General features: G+C 48.7%; 1 protein-coding gene across 17 annotated transcripts in view; it reads right to left on the reverse strand.

The window, feature by feature from the left end:
• Positions 1 to 22,682, reverse strand: part of PPFIBP2 (PPFIA binding protein 2) — a 169,320-nt gene that overhangs the window by 140,492 nt on the left and 6,146 nt on the right. For 3 of the 17 annotated variants that reach the window (XM_070073931.1, XM_070074012.1, XM_070073999.1), the window contains exon 2: positions 5,273 to 5,366. The exons of 10 other annotated variants lie outside the window; for them this stretch is intronic. The gene's annotated coding sequence lies outside the window, so the exon portion shown is untranslated. Of the gene's footprint in view, positions 1 to 4,457; positions 4,560 to 4,600; positions 4,732 to 5,272; positions 5,367 to 18,176; positions 18,258 to 22,682 lie in introns of those variants that run through there. 4 more of the 17 variants (XM_070073933.1, XM_070074073.1, XM_070073954.1 and 1 more) reach the window with 4 other exon arrangements.

Below are 22,682 nucleotides of genomic sequence, written 5' to 3' on the forward strand. Positions count from 1 at the left end.
GAGAGGTCTTCAATTTGCTGGTTCACTCCCCAGATGACCACAATGGTCGGAGCTGCACTGATCTGAAGCCAAGAGCCAGGAGCTTCTTCTGGGTCTCCCACATGGGTGCAGGGGTCCAGGGACTTGGGCCACCTCCCACTGCTTTCCCACACTACAGCAGAGAGCTGGATCAGAAGTGGAGCAGCTGGTGTACAAACCGGTGCCAATATGGGATACCAGTACACAGGAGGCAGTTTTACCCGCTACGCCACAGTGCCAGCCCCAGTATCACTAATTTATGACCTTGCAGTTTAGAGTTCCCACCTTCTTAGTACCACTAATTTATGATATTGGAGTTTAAAGTTCCATTAATTTGGGGCTCAAATCTTAGTCAAACCATAGCAGTAAATATTCTAATTCCTGGTGTATGTTGAGGGCAAAGCCAGTAAGATTCACTGGTAAATTGGATATGAGCATGAGAAAGGAGTCAAGAACAACTACAAAGCTTTTCCCTGAGGCCTGGAAGCAAGGAGAGGCCAGCAACAGCGGGGGAGGGAGTGACATCAGGGGACTACTTTTGGAAATGTTCCATTAACAATGACTAAGTGTACCTGGAAGATACACTGAGTAGTCATTTTGAAATATAAACTTGATGTTCAGATAGAAGTATGAATTTAAAACAAATGCATGAGGTGACTTAAGACACAGAGGAAAGGAGGCCAGTATTGTGGTATGGTGGGTAAAGTCGCTGCCTGGGATGCTGGTATCTCATAAGTGCACTGGTTTGAGTCCCAGCTGCTCCACTTCTGATCCAGCTCCCTGCTAACAGCCTAGGAAAAGCAGTGGAAGAATGCCCAAGTGTTTGAGCCCTTGCCTCCCACGTGGGAGACCTGGATGAAGCTCCTGGCTCCTGATTTCAACCTGGCCCAACCCTGGCCATTGCGGCCATCTGGGGAATGAACCAATGGATGGAAGATCTCTCTGTCTCTCCTTCTTTCTGTAACTCTGACTTTCAAATAAATAAATAATAATCTTTTTTTTTTTAAATATATAGAGGGAAGGAGGTTGGGAGGAGGGGGAAAGGGAGAAGAGGTGAGGGAGAGAGAAGAGAGAGAGACAGAGAGATAGAGAGAGACTGTTCCCAGGGCTCTCTAGAACATTCCAACACAACCACCAGAGAAGAGGAACAAACAAAAGAGACTGAGGAGGAGCAGCCAGGAGGAGTGTGGTGCCCAGAGCCAAAGCAAGGGCTTCAGGATAGAGGATGCAACCAGGTGTGCCCAATGCTGCTGAGTCAGACCTGAGAACACCTCTGCAGACTCTGGTGGTGATCTCATCTACTCCTGTTGCCTCACTTGTCCTGGCATTACCTCACCTCAGAGGACTGCAATCACTGGCAAACTGTCCTTTCCACTCACCGGCACTCAGGAGTCACCTGCCTCCGAGGCCTTCCAATACCATTGGTTATCAGACTCACCTGGAGAGCTCACCAAGAATTGAGACCCAGCCTTGTGTAAGTAAAAAAAAAAAAAAAAAAAAAAAAAAAAAAAAAAGGTCTGGCCTTTTTAGTTGACTGAGCTACTCGTGTGACCCTGATACCACACAGCTTGGGCAATGGATGCAAACATAGCCCTGCAGCAGGCATTACTACCTTTGGAAAGTCTCAGGGGCTTGCACCAGCCACAGGGTAGACTTCATGGCCTTTTATCATGCAGACTCAACAGACTTGACTGCAGTGATCCCTCAGATCCCTTGGCAGACCTCTGCCCCATCCCAACCAAATGCCTTATCATAAAAGGGCTGATCCTAACTGCTTTACTTGGCTGCTCTCAGCTGCCTCCAGCTTTTATGTTCTTTACAGCATCTTTCCCAGTTACACTCTCATCTTCCCATCAAGCCAATTCTTGCAGAAAATCATGCTCCATCCTGCCCACCTACGTGTCATCTCCTGCATCCTGTAAGAAAGGGATGACAAGAGTTGCACACAGATACCTCCCCTGCAGCCCTGCTGTGTGTCTGGGGTGCTTGCAGATACCCCATTCAGAAAGCCCTGGAGAAATGTTTGCAGACTTATTGATGATATAAATTGGTCACTGGCTGTGGGATGCTAGAGCCTGAGATAGTGGGTACTGGAGGGAAGTAGCAGCAGGTGAACTCCCACTCCTGCCTCCACTTCCTCCCACACCTGATACTCACCTCCCTCTTCCCACCCTCACACTTGGTGGGCACCAAGGTCATGCCACCACAGTCACCAAGCCAGAAACCTGGAGGCATCCCTGGGTCTCTGCTTCCCTCACCCACATCCAGTATCTGGTAAAATCTCCTCCTTTACCCCTTCTCAGATCTGCACCTGCCCTGCTGTCATCTCCAATTAGAATGAATGCACTGCCTTCCTAGGGAAGAAGGTGGGGCTCTGTAGTCAGACGCACTTTCAAATCCAAGTTCTTCCTTCAAGAGCTGTGCCCTGACAAGTTCCTTAACATTACAGAAAGTCATTTGCCCTGCTTAGAAAATCTGTGTGAAAATATACACATTGTGGGATAGCAGGGATTCAAAACTGCGTGGGAGTTCACAATGGCAGCAGTTAGAGTTCTCCTAGCCTCACCTGGCTCTTGCCCTGAGCAAGTCAAGATACTGTCTACAAGCTGTTGCCAGCTCTTGCTCTTGGGGCTCCCTCAGTATGAGTTAGCACGAGATCCTCATTCCACCTGCTCAACTCCCAGTCCTCTTCTGACATTCCATCCCAGCATTATCTTCTTTAGGGGTCCTCTTCTGTCCCCAATATGCACTCAGTCCCTTCTCCACTCTCACAGCTTTCTTGGAGCACACAGACCTCTCTAGGACACTGGCCACTCCTTTATCTCAGTGGTATGCCCCTCACGGGCAGGGCTATGTCTCTTTCATGTCTCAGCTCATCTATGCTGTTGGAAAGGACATACCAAACAGCTGCCTAAATTAGGAGGCAGCTGGAGGCTGAGCAGGGGCAAAATTTTTCTCTACTTGTAGACCTGAGAGACAAGTTATCTGCCTCCAATATACAAAGATGGAACAGGTGTAGGGTCGACATCCACATTCTAAAAGGGAGACTATGGGAATCAAGAGATCACTGTGGCACACTTGAAAGGCTCTGGAATGGTAGCCTGTGTCCTCTTCACCTTCTGCCAGGAGCCACAGGCTGTCCCTGGGACCCTGAGGCCTGTCTGAGGTCCTACGTGGTCTTGAAGTCATATCCCCACAGGCTAAGGCCAGAGGCTGAAGAGGAGCAACAATACAGCTGGCCCAAGAAGACACCCTCAGAGCCAGAGCAGAGGCAGGGATAGTAACTTTGTGTCGTGATCCAAGGACAATGCCACAGCCTTGCCTTTCCATCAGGACAGAGGAGCCAGACACAACTAGACACTCTGTTGTGACAAAGAGTTGGGGCCAGCGCTGTGGCACAGCAGGTAAAGCCTCTGTGACACTGGCATCCCATATGGGTGCCAGTTCATGTCCCAGCTGCTCCACTTCTGGTCCAGCTCCCTCCTAACAGCCTGGAAAAAGCAGAGGAATGTGGCCCAGGTATTTGGGCCCCTGCTACCCTTGTGAGAGACCTGAAAGAAGCTCCTGGCTCTCCGTTTCAGCCTAGTCTGGTGGGGCAGTTGTGACCATCTGGGGAGTGAACCAGCAGATGGAAAATATCTCTCTCTCTCTGTAAATCTGACTTTCAAATATAAATATATCCTAAAAAAAAAAAAAAAAAAAAAAAAAAAAAAAAAAAACAAGGCTACACAGCAGGACAGAGGGATCAGCATGCTGAGTGTTGCTATCAGAGTCACTGAATGCCTTTAGTAAGTATCTGAGCCTAACAAAATTCAAGGGTCGGAGCTTTAGTTTCTTCTGTCAATGAATAGCACTTAAGCAGCCTAAGAAAAGCTGAACAGGAGAAATAAGAATGCCACCGAAGGTGAGCAAGCACGCTCAACTTGTCCCCATTTAATCATGGTGTCAGCAACTCCCAATAGCAAATATTTGTTTAAAAGCTTTACATTGTCAAAACTGTTTTTCACACACAAGGCGTCTCATTCCCACCTGAACATCCCAGGTCAGACTGCTCTGATTAGTTAGGCAGCTAAGCAGCAGGCAGTGGGACCTGAGATCCACCAGCATTGCTGAAAGGGCCCTAAACCTGGGTGCAGGCTGGCAGTGCTGGGTGGCGGCAGGGGACTAATGCAATATTTCTTGCTTAGCGTCTTTTTCTCGCTGGACCAGGTTACTGAGCTGAATGCACTGGGCATTTCCAGCCACTCCCTGCTGGGTGAGTTCCAAGAGATCCCAAAGAACATTTATGCAGGAGCCCAGCTCTACCGAACCTTCTAGGATTCCTTTCACTTTCTGGCTCTTCCAATTAAAACCCAGCCCAACTCCCATCACATGTCCCTGCTCCACCACCAGCCACCTTTGGCACAGCCAAGCCCGGATGCTTCCACTTAAGCACTTACCCAACAAGCTCAAGCCCTTTGCACCAAATCACAACCTTCAAACAAAGCTCCACGATCCCCAACAGCTTCTGGAACAGCAGGGCACAAAGCTCAACACCCTCCCTGAAGAATGCAAAGGACAGTACCACACTCTGAGACCTCACCTCCAGGTGCCACAAGGCCAGATGTCCTACCAGTCTCAGAGTCCCACAGCCTCAGGAACAGGAGTGACATCCTCCATCCTACTGGAAACAGCTAGCTTCTTAAGAGAAACACCACCCCAAAGATATGAGCAAGAGACACTGTGAGTGGAGCCCAGCCCACAAGGAGGAGCACAGGGTCTGGCCAGGAAATGGGTGTCAGCTTGATGTTTGGATGGCTAACACCCAAACAGCACGTCAACCTGGCTACAGGGACACTGAGGAGCTGTTTCCTTTAGTGTCCTTGCTAAGTATTTGCAAACACTTGCTTCACATCCCTCTGACCATTCTCACCTTGCATTTCTGCTCTTGACATTCTGCTTTCCTCCCCAAGTTGGTCATTCTCCCCAATTTAAGTGCTAGCTGTGGTAAAGGGGCCATAATAATGCCAGTGATCAAGGCCATGGGTCTTACCCCCAGGCCTGCCTAGGAAAGCTTTGGACAGACCTCAGAGGAGTGGCAATGCAGGTGCTCCAACAAAGGCAATGCTCTGGGGGACTAGGAGAGGGGTAGGAAAGCAATGCAGGAATCTGTGCCTTTGGAAAGGGTGAGACAGGGATCCAGATGCTGTCCAGGGAGCAGAGCACCAAGTTCCCCATCAGCTTGACCTTACATACTGTTAAGACAAGTACATACGTGTTCTCATGGGGCTGGGGTTCACAGAAGGCCCCTTGGAGAATTTAAAATGGAAGGTTCTTTCTTTTCCTTCTGAGTCTTGGGAAGAGTGGATCTGAGAAGTAAATGCAAATCAGAGTTTACCCTTTGAGGCTGAGATGTGAAGGACCAGGACAGAATGAACAACTCACAAACTCTGAGATCTAGCTGTCTGCCCCTAGCCATATGGCTATTTACTATGTGTGGGGAGCAGCCCGGACTGGACTGAGTTACTGGAATTAAGACTTATTCTATGCATCTGCTCTCCTGTGGGGAGCAACCCGGACTAGACTGAGTTACTGGAATTAAGACTTATTCTATGCATCTGCTCTCCCACAATATGGCGCTGGGAGAGAAGTAAACAGCTTCCGCACAGCTGCCTCCAGTTCAACCAATAAACTGTAGGACTTGCTCCTGATTGGAGAGCAGCGTACTCGGCGTGTGGGCAGCCGAGTTAGGATTGGCGGAGCAGGACTATAAAGGAGGAGAGAGACGGCATGCACCAGGAACATCTATGGGGAACATCTGGCTGAAGGAACACCTGTGCAGCCCCCGAGAAAGCCGGCCGGTGGTGTGCCGCTCCCCTGTGGAAGTGGGGAATGTGGCCAGGGGGAACTGCCCTTCCACGGAGGTGGAAGGGATAGTAGCCAACCCGGGAAGAACCAGCAGGAAACCCGGGGAGGGCCAAGCAGACGAAAGAACAGCGCAGGGTCCTGTGTCGTTCCTCCACGAAGAGGGGGAGCGACATAATGGTGCCGTGACTCGGATATGAAGCCTTGGCAGGGTCCTGTGTTGCTCCTCCACGAAGAGGGGGAGCGACACTATGCATCAAAACAGTGGCAGGAGCCAGATGTTGAGGCGCAGCAGCTAAGCCACTGCTTGAGGTCCCCACCTGCATCTCATGAGAGTACCTGGGATCAAGTCCCACCTCTGCTTCTGATTCATTTCCTGGTGATGTGCCTGAGAAGCAATAGATCATGGCCCAAGTATTTGGGATCCTGTCACCCACGTGGGAGTCCCAGATGGAGTTCCTGGCTCTGGGCTTAGTCCTGGCTCAGCCCTGGTTGTTGCAGGCATTTGGGAACTGAAACAGTGGATAGAAGATCTATCTCTCCCTCTCTCTGACACTCTGACTTTCAAATAAATACGTAGATAAATCTTGTAAAACAGTGGCAAATTACTTGGCGCCTGGAAATTTCCATGCCAGTAAAAATGGTCTGGTCTGGAAGTTCACAGCAGGCTTCCTGACTCCTAAGAGAAGAGCAGCCTCTGTCAAAGACTTCATCCTCATTATCTCATAATATTTGTGATAGTTCTGTGAGGGGTATAGTCTGCCCTCTACAGCTGCACATTCAACAACTATGGCTTGAAAATATTCAGGGGGCCAGCGCCGTGACACAGTAGGTTAATCCTCCATCTGCAGCACCAGCATTCCATAATGGCCACCGGTTCTAGTCCCAGCTGCTCCACTTCCAATCCAGCTCTCTGCTGTGGCCTGGGAAAGCAGTGGAGGATGGCCCAAGTGTTTGGGCCCCTACACCCACATGGAAGACCAGGAAGAAGCACCTGTCTCTGGGCTTCGGATCGGCGCAGCTCCAGCCGTTGTGGCCATTTGGGGAGTGAACCAATGGAAGGGAGACCTTCCTCTCTGTCTCTCCCTCTATCTGTAACTCTACCTCTCAAATAAATATTTTAAAAATTCAGAAAAAAACGGGTGTACTGAGCATATGTAACTTTTTTCTGGTCAGTATTCCCTTAATAATACTCTACAGTAACTATTCACATAGCATTTATATAGTAGTATAAGTAATCTAGGTGGCTTAAAGTTCATGCAAGGCCATGCATAGTTATATGCCAATACTACACTAGTTCCTATATGGGACTTGAGCAACCATGAATTTTCACATCTGCAGAGGCCACAGCACCAATCCCTTAAGGATACTGGGGGATGACTGTGTAATAGTCTTCAGTTTTACTTTACAAAGATGTAGCTCTGTGGCCAGAGAACAGGGAGAGAGTGATAGCAAAAAAAAAAAAAAAAAAAAAAAAGCTGGAACAGGTTGGGAAGGCTCACCTCCTCTCACCCTCACCCTCGGAACTTGGCCTGCATCCTTCGGGGAACAGGCACCAAGGGAACTACCTGAAAGCCACCCACTTTCCCCAGCAAAAATGTAGGAGGGGGGCAGACACTGTGGCATAGCAGGTAAAGCTGCCTCCTGCAGTGCTGGCATCCCATGTGGGTGTTGGTTCGAGTCTAGGCAGCTCCTCTTCCGATCCAGCTTTCTGCTATGGCTTGGGAAAGCAGTGGAAGATGGCCCAGGTCTTTGGGCCCCTGCATCCAGGTGAAAGACCCAGAAGAAGTTCCTGATTCCTGGCCTCGGATCGGCCCAGCCCCAGCCATTGCGACCATCTCGGGAGTGAACCAGCGGATGGAAGATCTGTCTCTCTTTCCCCCTCTCTCTGCCTGCCTCTGTAACTCTGTCTTTAAATAAATAACTAAATCTTTTTTAAAAAACTGTAGGAGGATGCAAGGAGCTAAGGAAGCAGCCTTCTCAGGCAATCTCAACTCTCTGGATTATCCCTCTCCAAGTATGTCCAGGCATGGTAGCCCGTCCCCTCTAATTGCCTGCCTCAGCTCCCTGCCTGTCCCCTCCCCACACCTCTCTTTGACCCCATCTTCCCTTTTACCACTCCATTATTTTGGACAATGTGGGACCTCTATACCCCTGGCTCCATCTGTCCTGCCTCATGTCAGCAGTCAGTGTGTAGGGTCCTCTGCTCTCTCCAGCCACCTCCCAGCTCACCCTGACCTGTTCCTTAGTGCACTCTGCCTCCCTGGACTCAACCTACCCTTACTCTCCCTCTATTTAGGAACCAAGAGTCAGTTGCCCCTTCCTTCTGCCCTCAGAATGCTGCATTTTAGACACCAGTGTGCCCAGGATATTCTTTCATTTATTTACAAGGCAGAGAGACAGATGAGAGGGAGCTCCTAATCTTCTGGCTCACTCCCCGGACCCTAGATGTCTTCAGTAGCAGAGCTAAGCCTGGGCTGAAGCCAGGAGCCGGAACTCAATCTGGGTCTCCCATGTAGGTGGCAGGAATCCAGTTACTTGAGCCACGACTGGGTCCATACCGGTAGGAAACTGGAGTCAGGAGTCAGAGCCAGGAATAGAACCCACGTACTCTAGTGTGGAACCCATCTTAATCCCTAGACTAAATGCCTCAGCCTCTGCCCCACCCAATTCATGGTTAATTTCATGTTTCCTTCTCTGCAAACCAACATGCAACTTTCTTTGATAAACAGAACTCCTCGATTCTCTTTCTCTGCACTACAACCTTCCCTCCAACCCGTGGAGGAGCTGCCTCTCCTCCCTTTGATGCCTAATTTATTGTCACAGAGATCCAACCTCTCGATTACCCACCTCTAGGCTGAATCTGCACCTCTCCTGCTCCTGTCTCTCAACCCACACAGGTACTAGGGTACCTCAAAAAGTTTGCGGAACATGAAATTATGAGGTGAGCTGTTTTGATGCAAAAGAATTTTGAAATCCATGCACTTGTTTTTGGTAAGATGCACTTAGAACTTTGTAAAGGTCCCTCATATGCATGGATCTTAAATTATTTTGCACCAAAATAAACTTATCTTCCAATTCCATTTTTCCAAGAACTTTTTGAAGTACTCTCATATTAAAGCCTCTGCTATCCTCAAACACTTCCTATGACCCCACAGTCCCACTCCCTGGTTGCTGTTTCATGTTTCTCCTTGGCGTCAAAGCCCAATGGCTTACCTCCCATTTGCTCTGATATTAGAGCTGTGAGCACTCCTGTATGCACACGTGCACGCTGCTGCTCTAGTGCTCTATCTAGCTGCTGGCATTCTTACTCCATTAAAAAAAAAAAAAGTTGATTCAAAAGGGAGAGTGACAGAGAGGGAGAGACAGAGAGAAAGAGATCTTCCAACTGCTAGTTCACTCCCTAAATGCCTACAACAGCTGGGGTTGGGCTGGGTAGAAACCAGGAGCCAGGAGCTCCTACCAGGAGCACTTGGGCCATCCTCCATTGCTTTCCCAGGCACAGTAGCAGGGAGCTAGATCAGAGGTGGAGCATCAGAGGTGGAGCAGATGGAACTACAACCAGCGCTCTGATGTGGGATGCTGGTGGTGGCTTAACCCACTGTACCTCATGCTAGACCCAGTTCTTACTTCCTTGAGAGGCAGTCTAGGGTTGGGTTAAAAGTGCAAGTTGGAGTTGCCCACCTGGGTGAGAAGCCTGATTCTGACAATCCGTAACTATATGCCCTAGGGTGAGACATTCAACCTCTGTACCTCAGTTTCCTCATATACAAGATTGAAATAATAGAAGCACCTAGCTAAAGGGTAGTTGTGAAGGTTAAATGAGTTAATGAGGTAAAGCTTTTAGGTCAGTAATCAGGCAGCACCACCTGGGATTATCTTCCTTGGCAACTCAGTGAAATACCGTCCTCCTTTGGCATCTGGCACAAAGCACTCTGGGTTCCTCATGGAACCATGTACACTACCTTCACCTGTGACCCTTCCCTTGGCCCCTCTGTCACCTTCAAACAATGTCCAGGCCTCCCTGGATCTCTCTCTGCAAGGACACTCCTCTACCCCATCCTTCCCACTTCCACTGCACAGCCTGGGTTCAGGTACTCATAACTGGGGGACCTGAGGGTCTCCTTTCACTTGAGCAATACCTAGCCTCTCCCTCAGTGGTCCAAACTCAAGAGTTGGCACCAACACATTTCTTAACTAACCCAAACTGTCCTGGACTAGTGCTGGCAATAACAACGACAGTTACTTATTAAGCACTCACTTCACACTGAGCTAAGTACTTATATGTATTTCATATCTCAATATCCATAACTTTTCATCCAGATTTTACAGACAAGGAAACTGGAGAGGTTACATAAGTTGGCTAAATCACATATCCAGAAAGCAGCAAAGACGGAATTGAACCCAGGCAGCCTGACCCTAAGGTTGTGTTCCTAACCACTGTGCAGCTCACGGTTACCAACTTCCACATTCCTCTGAGTCCCGGATACTTTTAGCCACAGGACAGCAGTTTATGTTACTGCACCCTTTTCATGCTGTCACCTCAGCCTAACAGCCTTTCCCCCACTCTTAATCCAATAAAACTAAAAGTTCAACAGCCAGTTCTACATTCTCTACGACACCATGCCCAACCGGATCTGTCCAAATGAACTTCTGCCTTCCTACCACACAGGCTCAAGCCTTCATTTAGTTTGTTTCTTGTTGTCATGGAGATATCTAAGGGGAAGACACTGACATCCTCTCTTTTCATGACTTCCTCCCCTGGGAGACAGCTAAGTACCTGACTGGTAGGAAGGAGAAACAGAACTGAGCATGTGCAGTAGAGGTAGGTAGGTGAATTCAGCAAAGGGATACACTGGGAACCCTATGGACCACATTCTGTAATTACCTTTATTAACCAAAAAGCTGATATCTTGGTCTCAGAGGAATCTTGGTTTTGTTTTGCAATTGATGCTAAACTCAAATGGCATTTAGTTGAGTGGTATGAACAATTGCTATACGCCAAGCCAGGCTACTACTAGTGAAGGACAAAGCAAGAGGGTCTAAAGCAAGACTGGTCAGTGTTGGTCTGTGTGGCACACTGGTTCAAGCACTCTCATTAGCTAGGAGGCCCACTCACAACCTGGGTGACGCACCCACAGTCTACATGGTGCCCTCTGTCAGGAGCTTGGCTCCCGGGCAACCTGCAGATGATGCCATAATTCACTTTTCCATATAGGGCAATGTCAAGAGGGTGGTGTGGGAGGGCAAACATTTGCATTATGGCCACTGGACAATGCCTGCCAAAGTAAATTAGTCCACTGGTGTCTGGTTTATAGATCAGCATTGTCAGGTTGGCCAGTGTGAGTCAGGTCCTGGGAAAAAAGCACCCTCCAGTGAATGGATGACGGGAGCATCCAACCCCACAAACTGCCCTACCAGCAGCCATTACCTCCATCCTCTCCCCTGTCCACACCTCACCTGCTCCACAGCACCTGCCTGCCATAGAATACAATCTTCAAAGAAAGCGAACCCCATTCTCCTTCTCACAACAGAGAATACACACACACACAAACACCATTTACCTGCAGGGCAGAACCAGCGGATATAAAGTCATTTTACTGTCTCAACCTAACGCCAATAGATTCAGATAAACATTTCAAACTCAACCTAAAACTGAATGCTTCCCTAAAGCTTCATCTCAAAATACAAGCAAGAAGTTATTGTTGAAATTGGGTGATGGATTAGAGGATTCATTATATTATTTTTGTAACTTCAGTGTATTTTTTATTAGTAAAAGGTTAAAAGAGGGAATGGTAGTGTGGCACAGTGGGTTAAAGTCATGGCCTGCAGTGCCTGCATACCATATGGGCACCAGTTCAAGTCCCAGCTGCTCCATTTCCAATCCAGCTCCCTGTTCAATGCACCTGGGTAAGCAGTGGAGGTTGGCCCAAGTGCTTGGGCCCCTGCGCCAACATGGGAGACCCAAAAGAAGCTCCTGGCTTCTGGCTTAAGCAGGGCCCAGCTTTGGTCATTGTGGCCATTTGAAAAGTGAACCAGCAGATGGAAGATCTCTGTCTCTCCTTATCTAATTCTGCCTTTCAAATAAATAAATACATCTTTAAAAAAAAAAAAAAGCTTAAAATACCACCACCCCCCTTTTGAATAATGTAGATATTTAATAATATCCTTAATAATCATATACTTTTTGGGAGAGGACATATTCTATCTTCCCATTCAGCAGAAACTGAAATTTCCAACAGACTGAGATTCGAACCTAAATTCTTGATGACTCATGGTGTTCTTTCCACAGTGCTATTCAGATTCCCTGAACAGGGTTTTTTTTTTTTTTTTTTTTTTGACAGGCAGAGTGGACAGTGAGAGAGAGAGAGAGAAAGGTCTTCCTTTGCCGTTGGTTCACCCTCCAATGGCCGCCGCTGCAGCTGGCGCACCGCACTGATCCGATGGCAGGAGCCAGGATCCAGGTGCTTTTCCTGGTCTCCCATGGGGTGCAGGGCCCAAGCACCTGGGCCATCCTCCACTGCACTCCCTGGCCATAGCAGAGAGCTGGCCTGGAAGAGGGGCAACCGGGACAGAATCCGGCGCCCCAACCGGGACTAGAACCCGGTGTGCCGGCGCCACAAGGTGGAGGATTAGCCTATTGAGCCATGGCGCCGGCTCCTGAACAGGTTTTAATATCCAACTAAACCCTCCCCACCTCTCATCTCACCATGGCTTAGACCTTCATCACAAAAGCTGCCTCCTCTGAGCTTCCCAACTCTAGCCAATTCCCCCTCAAGCCACCTTTCCCAGTACCTGCAGGATGCGCTCCACAGGGCTCCTGATGTTACTCCTCTGATCCCAAATGTTCCATGCCTCCCCACTGTTTGCAGGATAGACGCTGCATTCGTAGCTGGGTCAGAATGCTCTGACACAGTCTCCTTTCCAGCTGTACTCCTCACAAGGCTCCGAGTTCCAACCACACTGGACCACTCCCTAGCCCCAAAATATAGAGGTTTTCCTGTCTCTGTTTTCTCTATTTCCTCTACTTGGAAAGCTTTTCTCCATCCTTACTTTCAAACCCACCCATTCTGAGGCATTATCCAAACGCTCTGCCCAGGAAGTTTTTCCCGACAGCACTAGGCCCAGTCCCTGAAGATGCCTCCACTCTGCACCTGTCATACCACCCTTATCACCTGGGCTGTCTACATTATTCACAAGGATAATAATTTATAGTATTTCTCAATTGATCTGCTCCCTGTTCTAAATTTAGCTGACTGAGAGGAATATGTTTTATTCACCTCCCTAGCCTCAGAGCCCAGCAAAACAAACCTCAAATAGGTGGACACTCAGTAAATGCTTGCAGACAAAAAAAGATTGTTTAATGTTTGGGTATCTGAGTGGAGAGTGAAAGGGAGAAGGGATATGTGACCTTGGTGATTTTCTGAAATAAGGGTTGTGGGTTGTGACAGCCTCTCCTGACAACTCTCTCCTAACCTGAAGTTCCTTTCTCTTACAGTCTGATATTCAGAGGCAAAGGCAATTCCATCATAATGGAAACTCAGCCATGCCTGGGCCTGGCATCAGCATAAATGATGGATGCAATTATATTCCCAAAGGACAACAAGAGAAGAGGATGTATCCTTCCTTTGACAGATTATAAAACCAGGCATTTCTCCTCATTCTTTTATTTAAAATTGCTAAGCAACAAGGAAAAAGAAAAACAGATCTGAAGTGGCAAGTTTTCATTTATTATCTAGAGTATTCAGGGCTTCATGCATAACTTTAGCCTACAGTCAGCTACATCCTACAAGTCTCCCTAGCTTCCTACATCAGGACAGGCCCCAGAATTTGCTAGCCTTGGGGCCAGCGCTGTGGCATAGCAGGTAAAGCTGCCGCCTGCAGTACCGGCATCCTATATGAGTGCTGGTTCAAGTCCCAGCTGCTCCACTTCCCTTCAAGCTCTCTGCTATGGCCTGGGAAAGCAGTAGAAAATGGTCCAACTCCTTGGGCCCATGCACACACTTGAGAAGACCCAGAAGAAACTCCTGGCTCCTGGGTTCGGATGGGCGCAGCTCTGGCCACTGAGGCCACTTGAGGAGTGAACCAGCAGATGGAAGACCTCTCTCTCTCTCTCTGCCTCTCCTTCTGTTTCTGTGTAACTCTGATTTTCAAATAAATAAATAAATTTTTTTTTTTAAGAATTTGGTAGGCTCTAAGTAAATACAAATTGAATTCATCAAAATTTATTCTGTATTTTGAACCTTCATTTTGGCACTTGTTGCACAGTTCAATTTTGTTTCAATACAATAGATTTCGTTTTGCATTTAAAAAAATAAACTAGTAGGAGGTCAAAGAATTCCCTTAAATACTGGCTTGTGTACATTTTCAACAACTGCTTGATTCCTGCTTGGGTCAAGGAAATCGGGGCTTCCCCTGCAGGCCCTGGCCTAGAGGGTATTAGCAGCTGTCTTCACCAGAGGGCCACATGGGAGCCACATGAAGATACTGCACAGAAAGCCAAACTACACATAAACAGCTTGGCCAGAGCTTTTCTGGGCTGAGCCCTTGGACCAGGCTGGTCAAACCTCCACTGGCTGGGCTGGGCCTGCCCTACTGACCTGATCCCAACCTTGGCAGGACTAGCAGTGAGTACCTCTCCAAATTCACTATACTCCTGAGCCTTGTTCACTGAGGATTTTGGAAACATCTCATTATGGGCTGAATGGTGTCCCTACCTCCCAAATTCGTATCTTGAAGTCCTAAGCCCAAGGACTTCAAAATGGCCTCATATTTTGAAATATGGTTTCTAAAAGAGGTAATTATGTTAACACAAAATCATCAGGGTGGGCCTTAATCCCAAATGACTGAGATTAGGATACAGATGGTAGCAAGGGAAGGCCATGTGAAGAGAGAAACAGGGAGAAGAGCACCTTCTGCAAGCCATGCAGACAGGCCTCAGAGAAAACCAACCTTGCAGACATCTTGACCTTGGACTTCTGGCTTCCATAATAGAGAGAAAACACACTTTGTTGTTTAACCCAGTCTATGATGCCTGGATGTGCACACCCTCATCTTATCATGGACATAACTGGGCAAGCCCTTGCACTACTGGTGTCTGCCCAGACACTCCTGTGTTCCCCTTCCCTCTCAGTCCAAGAGGCAGCCTTAGACCTTAAATGGCATCCAGGTAAGGGCAGTTCCTAATATTCATTATCAGTCAGCTGAGAGTGAATCATGCCTGATGACCAAGACCACTTAGTGAGGCCAGATTTTAGGGTGCTATTGGGAGGAAACCCTAAGACCCAGCCGCCTGGCCAGGGGTTCAACTGCAAGGAGGAGGCAAGAGCCCTGGACCCAGCCCTCTTTCCTCCAGCACAATTCAACAGCTTGAGCCTGTGAAGTGAGCAGGCAGGAAAAGGCAGACTGGTCCCCTAGCCTCAGTCATGAGACACTTGCCACTCAGATCACTTCCGTTCTCTGGCCTTGAGGCCAGAGGGTGGTTTAGGGACTTTCCCAAGAAGGACAGGTCTGCAGAGGAACTACACAGCACTCATGTCTTCTCCCTGGGGGCCCAAGCAGTCTTGTTCCTAGAAGTTTGTCAGCTGGACCCCAGGGGAGTAGGAGTGTCTAAAATTCTCCCGGAGGTCTCTCTCTGTTCTTTCTCACTTCTTCTTTTACATAAAACAAGGCCTTTATTCTCCCATAGAAGATACCCCAGTTTCTCAGACTCAAAGGAAGAAGTGAAAGGTGCAGTGGTCCTTGTGACTCAAAAAGGGCCACAGAAGGGCTCAGAGTACAGATATCAGGTCCCTGCCCCCCAGTCTTCTGAGGTTCACTTTTTGCCAAATGAATTAGGGCTTCTTCTTTCGAAGAAGGAGAGGAGCAGGTGCCGCAGAAAGAGTCTCAACTTAGTCCATTCGGGCTGCTATAACAAAATTACCATAAACTGGATAGTTTATAGACCACAGAAGCTTATGTCCAACATCAAGGCTTCAGTATCTTCAGTGTCTGAAGGCCTCCATTCCTGTTTCATAGATGACTTCTACCTGTGTCTTCACACAGTGGAGCAGATCAGCTGGCTTTCTCAGGCCTCTTGTATGCAAATGCTAATCCTAATGATGACAGCTTCACTTTTTTTTTTTTTTTTGACAGGCAGAGTGGACAGTGAGAGAGAGAGACAGAGAGAAAGGTCTTCCTTTGCCGTTGGTTCACCCTCCAATGGCCGCCGCGGCCGGCGCGCTGCGGCCGGCATACCGCGCTGATCCGATGGCAGGAGCCAGGTGCTTCTCCTGGTCTCCCATGGGGTGCAGGGCCCAGGCACTTGGGCCATCCTCCACTGCACTCCTGGCCACAGCAGAGAGCTGGCCTGGAAGAGGGGCAACCGGGACAGAATCCGGTACCCCGACAGGGACTAGAACCCGGTGTGCTGGCGCCGCAAGGTGGAGGATTAGCCTAGTGAGCCGCGGCGCCGGCTCAGCTTCACTTTCATGACCTAATCACCTCCCTAAAGGCCCACCTCACTCTATACTCTTGGGGTTGGGACTTCAACACATAAAGGCACTTCTAAAAATTCATGGAAACCGGAATTAAAAGATAACCACCATTTCCATGGAATTTTTGAAGAGCCTGCATATGAATTTGTGGAAGACATAAACATTGAGGCCATAGCATAGTCATGTGGGCTTGAGTTTAAATCTCTCTACTAGCACTTACGGGCTGGGTTAGTTTTTTATTTTGGGTAATATACATTAACCTCTCAGGTTACTGTATAATGGACATAAAACCTGCCTGCACAGTGCTGGTCAAAGGGTTAAGAAAGAGTAGAGAATAAACTACCCAGCTCAGTGCCCAGTAAATATGCAACACCTTGCATCTCCCCACCTGGAGAATATAATGACCCAAACTGCACTATTTCAGAAGATGGGTTTGTCAAGACCTTTATCAGGGCCTAAATGTTCAGATTTTCTTTGAATCTGTACCATATTTTCTCAGTGGTTATGACTGCCTCCCTGGGTGGTCTTCTCAGGCCTTCTCTCTGGCATTAGGCAAAACTTCCCTTTAGAAAGCCTGAAGGACTTGGGTACACCTGAAGACAGAAGCAATTGGGGTTCTGGGCTCCAGGAAGATGGCCAAGCTGGACAGAGGACTGGGTCCAGGGCAGACCTGCTCAGCTATAAGGCCTGGTCAGCTCTATAGAATACAGGATAAGAAATAACCCTGATTTGAGCAGGCAGCCCCCACAAACACCCACCTGCTCAGAACCTGAACATGCCCTATATGGAAACAATGCTCTCTTCTCATGCAGGTGTCCCAGCCCACTCCACAGCCCTGCACAGACAGGACTCAGCAAACACTGACTGAACTGTATCAGTCCCTCCTCTCCACCCCACAGCGCTGGGCTACTGCCCGGCTTTCTCTGACTCCCACATCTCACCACACCCTTCCAACCCACTTGGAGCACAACTCTAGCTAGATGTCCTTCAAGGGTTCTCACCTGGGGCCCTAAACACGTGAGGCTGCTGGTAAGTAATGTGTTACTAACGATAATGTCGCAAAAGCAGAGGTTTTCCACATAAATTAGAGATCAGGGTTGTCTTGCCCCATTCTAATACACTTTGAGTGGGAGAGAAAATAGAGGAATTCCATCAGGAATTCAGAAATTGCCAATAGCAGTCAGGAATTAACAGTTTCTATGATACTGTGAATAGTCATGCAACGTCCTGCTGTATTAGAGCTTTCTGTCCTAAATACACGTGGCTATGCGTATGTATTTCCTGAAGCCAGCGTGTATGCCATGACTACCTGGCCAGGCCCACACATGCCTGTCAAAGGTGTAAGTGGCCTGACACACGCTGATGGAGGTCTTCCTACCTCATCATGACAAAAATCTGGACCCTAAATGTGGTAGCAAAACAGAGTGGGGCCGGCGCCGCGGCTCAATAGGCTAATCCTCCGCCTTGGGGCGCCGGCACACCAGGTTCTAGTCCCGGTCGGGGCGCCGGATTCTGTCCCGGTTGCCCCTCTTCCAGGCCAGCTCTCTGCTGTGGCCCGGGAGTGCAGTGGAGGATGGCCCAAGTGCCTGGGCCCTGCACCCCATGGGAGACCAGGATAAGTACCTGGCTCCTGCTATCAGATCAGCATGGTGCGCTGGCCACCACGCGCCAGTCACGGCGGCCATTGGAGGGTGAACCAACGGCAAAGGAAGACCTTTCTCTCTGTCTCTCTCTCACTGTCCACTCTGCCTGTCAAAAAAAAAAAAAAAAAAAAAAAAGGAAGGGTATGAGTCTGGGTCGGGGGGGGAGACGGGATTGAACCTTGTTTCAGTCACTCACCACCCAGGGAGCCTCAGGAAAGTTGTGCATCCTCTCAGAGCTGTTTCCTCCTCAGGTAAAGCCCCAAGGGCTGCTGGGAGGCTGAAAGGAATGCAGAATCAATGCTCAATGCCTGATGCATAGTGGGAATTTAATAAAGGATAACCCTCGACCTCCAATGCCCTGTTCAACCTCATTTATTCCTCACCACCTGTTTCCCACACAGTTGCCCTTTAATTTACAATCCCTGGGCCTTTCTTTGTGCACAGCTCTTCCCTCTGCCAGGAGTAGGAAGGGGTGTCTCCGGTCCCTTCATTACTTCACGACACACTTCAAATGTGTCCTTCACAGCAAGCCAGGTACCCCAACCTCGTTTCTCTGAATACTCACTGCATTTTCTCAATGGTTACTGCTGCATGTTTTGAGCAAGGGGTGCATCCCTTAAGTATCATTCAGGCAGGGGACATGTCCTATTAATCTTGTGTTCCCACCAACCCAGTTCTCAATACAAGATGGTTCAAAAATTCTTTAGTGACCAAAATAATAAGTGAGGTCTTGAGTCTCCTGATTCCTAAGTACTTAAGAATGATATTTGGCCGGCGTCGTGGCTCACTTGGCAAATCCTCCGCCTGCAGCGCCAGCACCCCGGGTTCTAGTCCCGGTTGTTCCTCTTCCAGTCCAGCTCTCTGCTGTGACCTGGGAGGGCAGTGGAGGATGGCCTAAGTGCTTGGGCCCTGCACCCGCATGGAAGACTGGGAGGAAGCACCCGGCTTCTGGCTTTGGATTAGCGCAGCGGCAGCCATGGCGGCCATTAGGGGAGTGAACCAATGGAAGGAAAACCTTTCTCTCTCTTTCTCACTAACTCTGCCTGTCAAAAAAAAAAAAAAAAATTAAATAACATTTTAAAAAATGATATTCTACCTCTGCTCCAAAAAGGGTGGGAGTTTCCCCAGACTTGGCGGACTGGTTCTGACTTTCGGGTTGCCATGGCCTCCCTACAATCTTGCAAGGTTGTCTGTCACCCAGACCAGGAAATCATGCCCTTCGGGCATCCACAATGCTTAACCACAGCACTCTCCATTCTCCCATCTGCTGCTCCCCACCCAAAACCTCAGCCTACTTACTAAATGAGGCCCTGGGTACTCACAGCCATTCCACACCTCCTCTTAGTGCTGGAACTGTGGTCAGTGATCCAGGTTGCACACAGTCAGACTTCCCAGAGCTGTGGCCAATGCTCTCCTGGATCGTACCCTCTATACCCACCACTACCTCTTTTTTTTTTTTTTTTTTTTGACAGGCAGAGTGGACAGTGAGAGAGAGACAGAAAGAAAGGTCTTCCTTTGCCTTTGGTTCACCCTCCAATGGCCGCTGCGGACGGCGTACCGCGCTGATCCGAAGGCAGGAGCCAGGTACTTATCCTGGTCTCCCATGGGGTGCAGGGCCCAAGGACTTGGGCCATCCTCCACTGCACTCCCGGGCCACCGCAGAGAGCTGGCCTGGAAGAGGGGCAACCGGGACAGAATCCAGCGCCCCGACAGGGACTAGAACCCGGTGTGCCAGTGCCGCTAGGTGGAGGATTAGCCCATTGAGCCGCGGCGCTGGCCACCACTACCTCTTGAATGCTGTGAGCCGTGTGCCTCAGACCACATACCCTTGTTCTCCCAGTCTCAGAATGCCATGTTCTCAAAATCTTCAAGGGGTGGCCCAGGAATCTGAAAGAGCCCTCGTGCCCCAGTCAGGTGAGTAGGCCAAGCAGAGAATAGTGTATGACTGTCTCTGCTTGGGGGAGGTAACCTCAGAGGTATTTGCTAAGAGCCTTTCCATCACTAAGCGGGACATCCAGCCTGTGACTTGGGACAGAGGAGCTTCTACACAGCTTTCAGGTTGCCCTTCCTCAGCAGCCTCCCACCCTCATGTTACAAGTCATCTTTGCTCAAAAGCCACTAATTATTCCTTATGAGCAACAGGAAAAAGTCCAACTTCTTAGGTTGGCATTCAAGTCTTTTACCCCTTATTGTCCCAGCTTCTTTGTTCAAATTTTAACAATGGTAGGAGCTACTTAAGCTGGTTTCCTTATTAGTTCTTAAGTCCACTTTTACACCCAGCTTTCTATGCCCTTAACTCATGATGTTTTATCAACTAGGGACCCTCACATTCTCATTCCACACGCACATACACAAACCCCACCTGCCCTAGTAGGTGCAGCTGTGGTTCCAACGCCTCAGGATCCAGTAGAAATTGGTTGATCCACAAAGCCTTCTGCGTGCCAAAGTTCTACAGTTCTTTTAGTCAGACCTTTGGCCTTTGAGCAAACCCTGCTTCTGTTATTTCATAACTTCCTTTCTAGTCAATATAGCTGACAATACCCTTTTCAAGTAGTCATAACTCCATGCTCTAAGACAGCTGCTTGGCCCAAGAGAAAAGCTTGAGTTATTTGGAATGCCTTATATCATGGAAAACTAAATCTGTCTCTTCTTTAATCCCCTCTACTATCATTATGTTGAACCCTCAATCATCCTGAGCAACATAAAACATAGTGGTTCCCTTGCCCCAACCCTCCCAAAAAGAGCAGTCAGGATCCTCCAAATTCTGCAGGATAAGGACCCCAACCTTGCAGTATTTGGAGTCCCTCATCTACCTGTCTCCAAAATGTGTTTGTGGGAGGTTGGGAGCATGGGACAGGGCACCACCTCCAGGTGTGGCCATTCTTGGCCAACGCAAGGAAAAGATCCCCTGCTGTCTAAAAATGATACTTCTATTAATGACAATTTATGTGGGCCTTTCCACATGGGCAGGTAGGACACACACAAATTGATTTTGGAAGCGTAAGGCAGGACTTTGCACTTACCTGTCACGTCTCATCGAGCTGGTTTGGGCTCTGAGCTTTGTGTGCACCACCCTCATGCTGCATGCTGAGGTTCAGTCATCTGAAACCAGGCTGTTCCCTCCCCTGTTGTGCACTTTTGCCTCCTGGACTTTCCACTCACTTTCATCAGGGCTGCCTTTCTGCATCCCACCTAGAAACCCAGAAAATACTATCTCTCCCATGAACTTCAGGGCAAGCCCTGTGCATGATGTCAATCACTGCTCTTAACAAAGTATTTTTCTCAGGCTTCCTGAGGAGAGAATAATAATAAATTATTTATTGACCGCCTAAGTTGTGCCAAGCACCATAGTCACCATTTTACCATCTCATTTAGTCTTCACAACAGCCAAGTGAAGCAGGCCTGTTATTGCTCTGCCACCTCTCCCTGCCAAACAAAGAAAAACACAGATGAGGAATTTAAAGCTCAAGGAAGTCAAGAGACTTGCCCCAATTAGCAGCAGCAAATCCGTTTAGAACTGGCATTGAAATAGAGAACTGTCTGATTTAAAGCCACACTTCATAGCTACCAGGGTCCTCGAGGGGCAAGGAGGCCAAATCCTCAAGATGGAGAAAACCTGCTGTCTGCCATGAAAGACTGAGAAGGTGGGGTGGGCAGGAGTCAGTTTCCTCATTGCCAGCAACACAATAATCCCTGCCTGCGGCATTGTGCAGCTCCAGTGAGCCAGGGCAGTGAAAACCTAGACAGACCCAGGGCTGTTGTTGCTGTTACCAGGTAAGCAGCACTGCGTCAAAGAACCAGATGTCTTGGCTGGTCACAGGAAGGGCTTATGTAATCACTTTTTCATGACATCCAGTCAAAGTCAGGTGTCAATGCCAAGAACGATTCCTTTGTTTGCTAAAATGTTGAATTAGATGAATCTTCCATTCCCATCCCAAATCATTCTAACCACTCCCCTCTCCCTGTGCCAGTCCACTCTCCCCTGTCCACCTCCCTCTACTGCCCTGTTGCTCACAGTATTTGGAGTCTGAACACTGGTTTGATAACACACACCCAAGTGTGCCTGAGAGTCCTATCCCACGGTCCATGCAGTTTAGTTTTCATCTACCTTCTTTCACTCTCAAAAGCATCCAGTTTGGACAATTAAATATAATGCTCTGCAAACTTCGAAAAATTCTCTTCTCTGGCACTTGTTTCCCTCCCACAAAATGGGAATAACACACCTCCTACCACAAGAGGCAAGTCCTTTGTCAAACCCACCAAAGCTGGAAGTTCTGCTCTATCCTCCCCTCTGGCAGCAGCTTTCCGTGGGGCCAGTCTATACCTCTGTTGCCTCCATAAAGCAGCACTGAGCTAGCTATTCATGCAAAATCTCTTGGATTCAGGGGAAACAGGGCCTTGTGTTGGAGGAAGGAAACCATTCCTACTGTAGAGAAAGGAGTTGCCATGTACACAGGCAAGGAACACAGGACACACGTTTTTGGTTCTTCTAGCTTTTAAGCTGTGGCTCAGCCCTTTTCCTTTAGTCCCTACAACAAACTTTTTGGCTTCTACCCAATGCTGTCTCTCTCCCTCTCTCAAACAAACATACACACACACACACTGAGAGAGAGAGAGAGAGAGAGAGAGAGAGAGAGAGAGAGAGATGTCAACCAAGGAGTTCCTTTTGGCAGGGTTCTCAAGGCCCTGCTGCCAGAAGTAG

The sequence above is a fragment of the Oryctolagus cuniculus genome, chromosome 1 (assembly GCF_964237555.1).
Source record: "Oryctolagus cuniculus chromosome 1, mOryCun1.1, whole genome shotgun sequence".
In the NCBI taxonomy this organism is placed as follows: Eukaryota; Metazoa; Chordata; class Mammalia; order Lagomorpha; family Leporidae; genus Oryctolagus; species Oryctolagus cuniculus.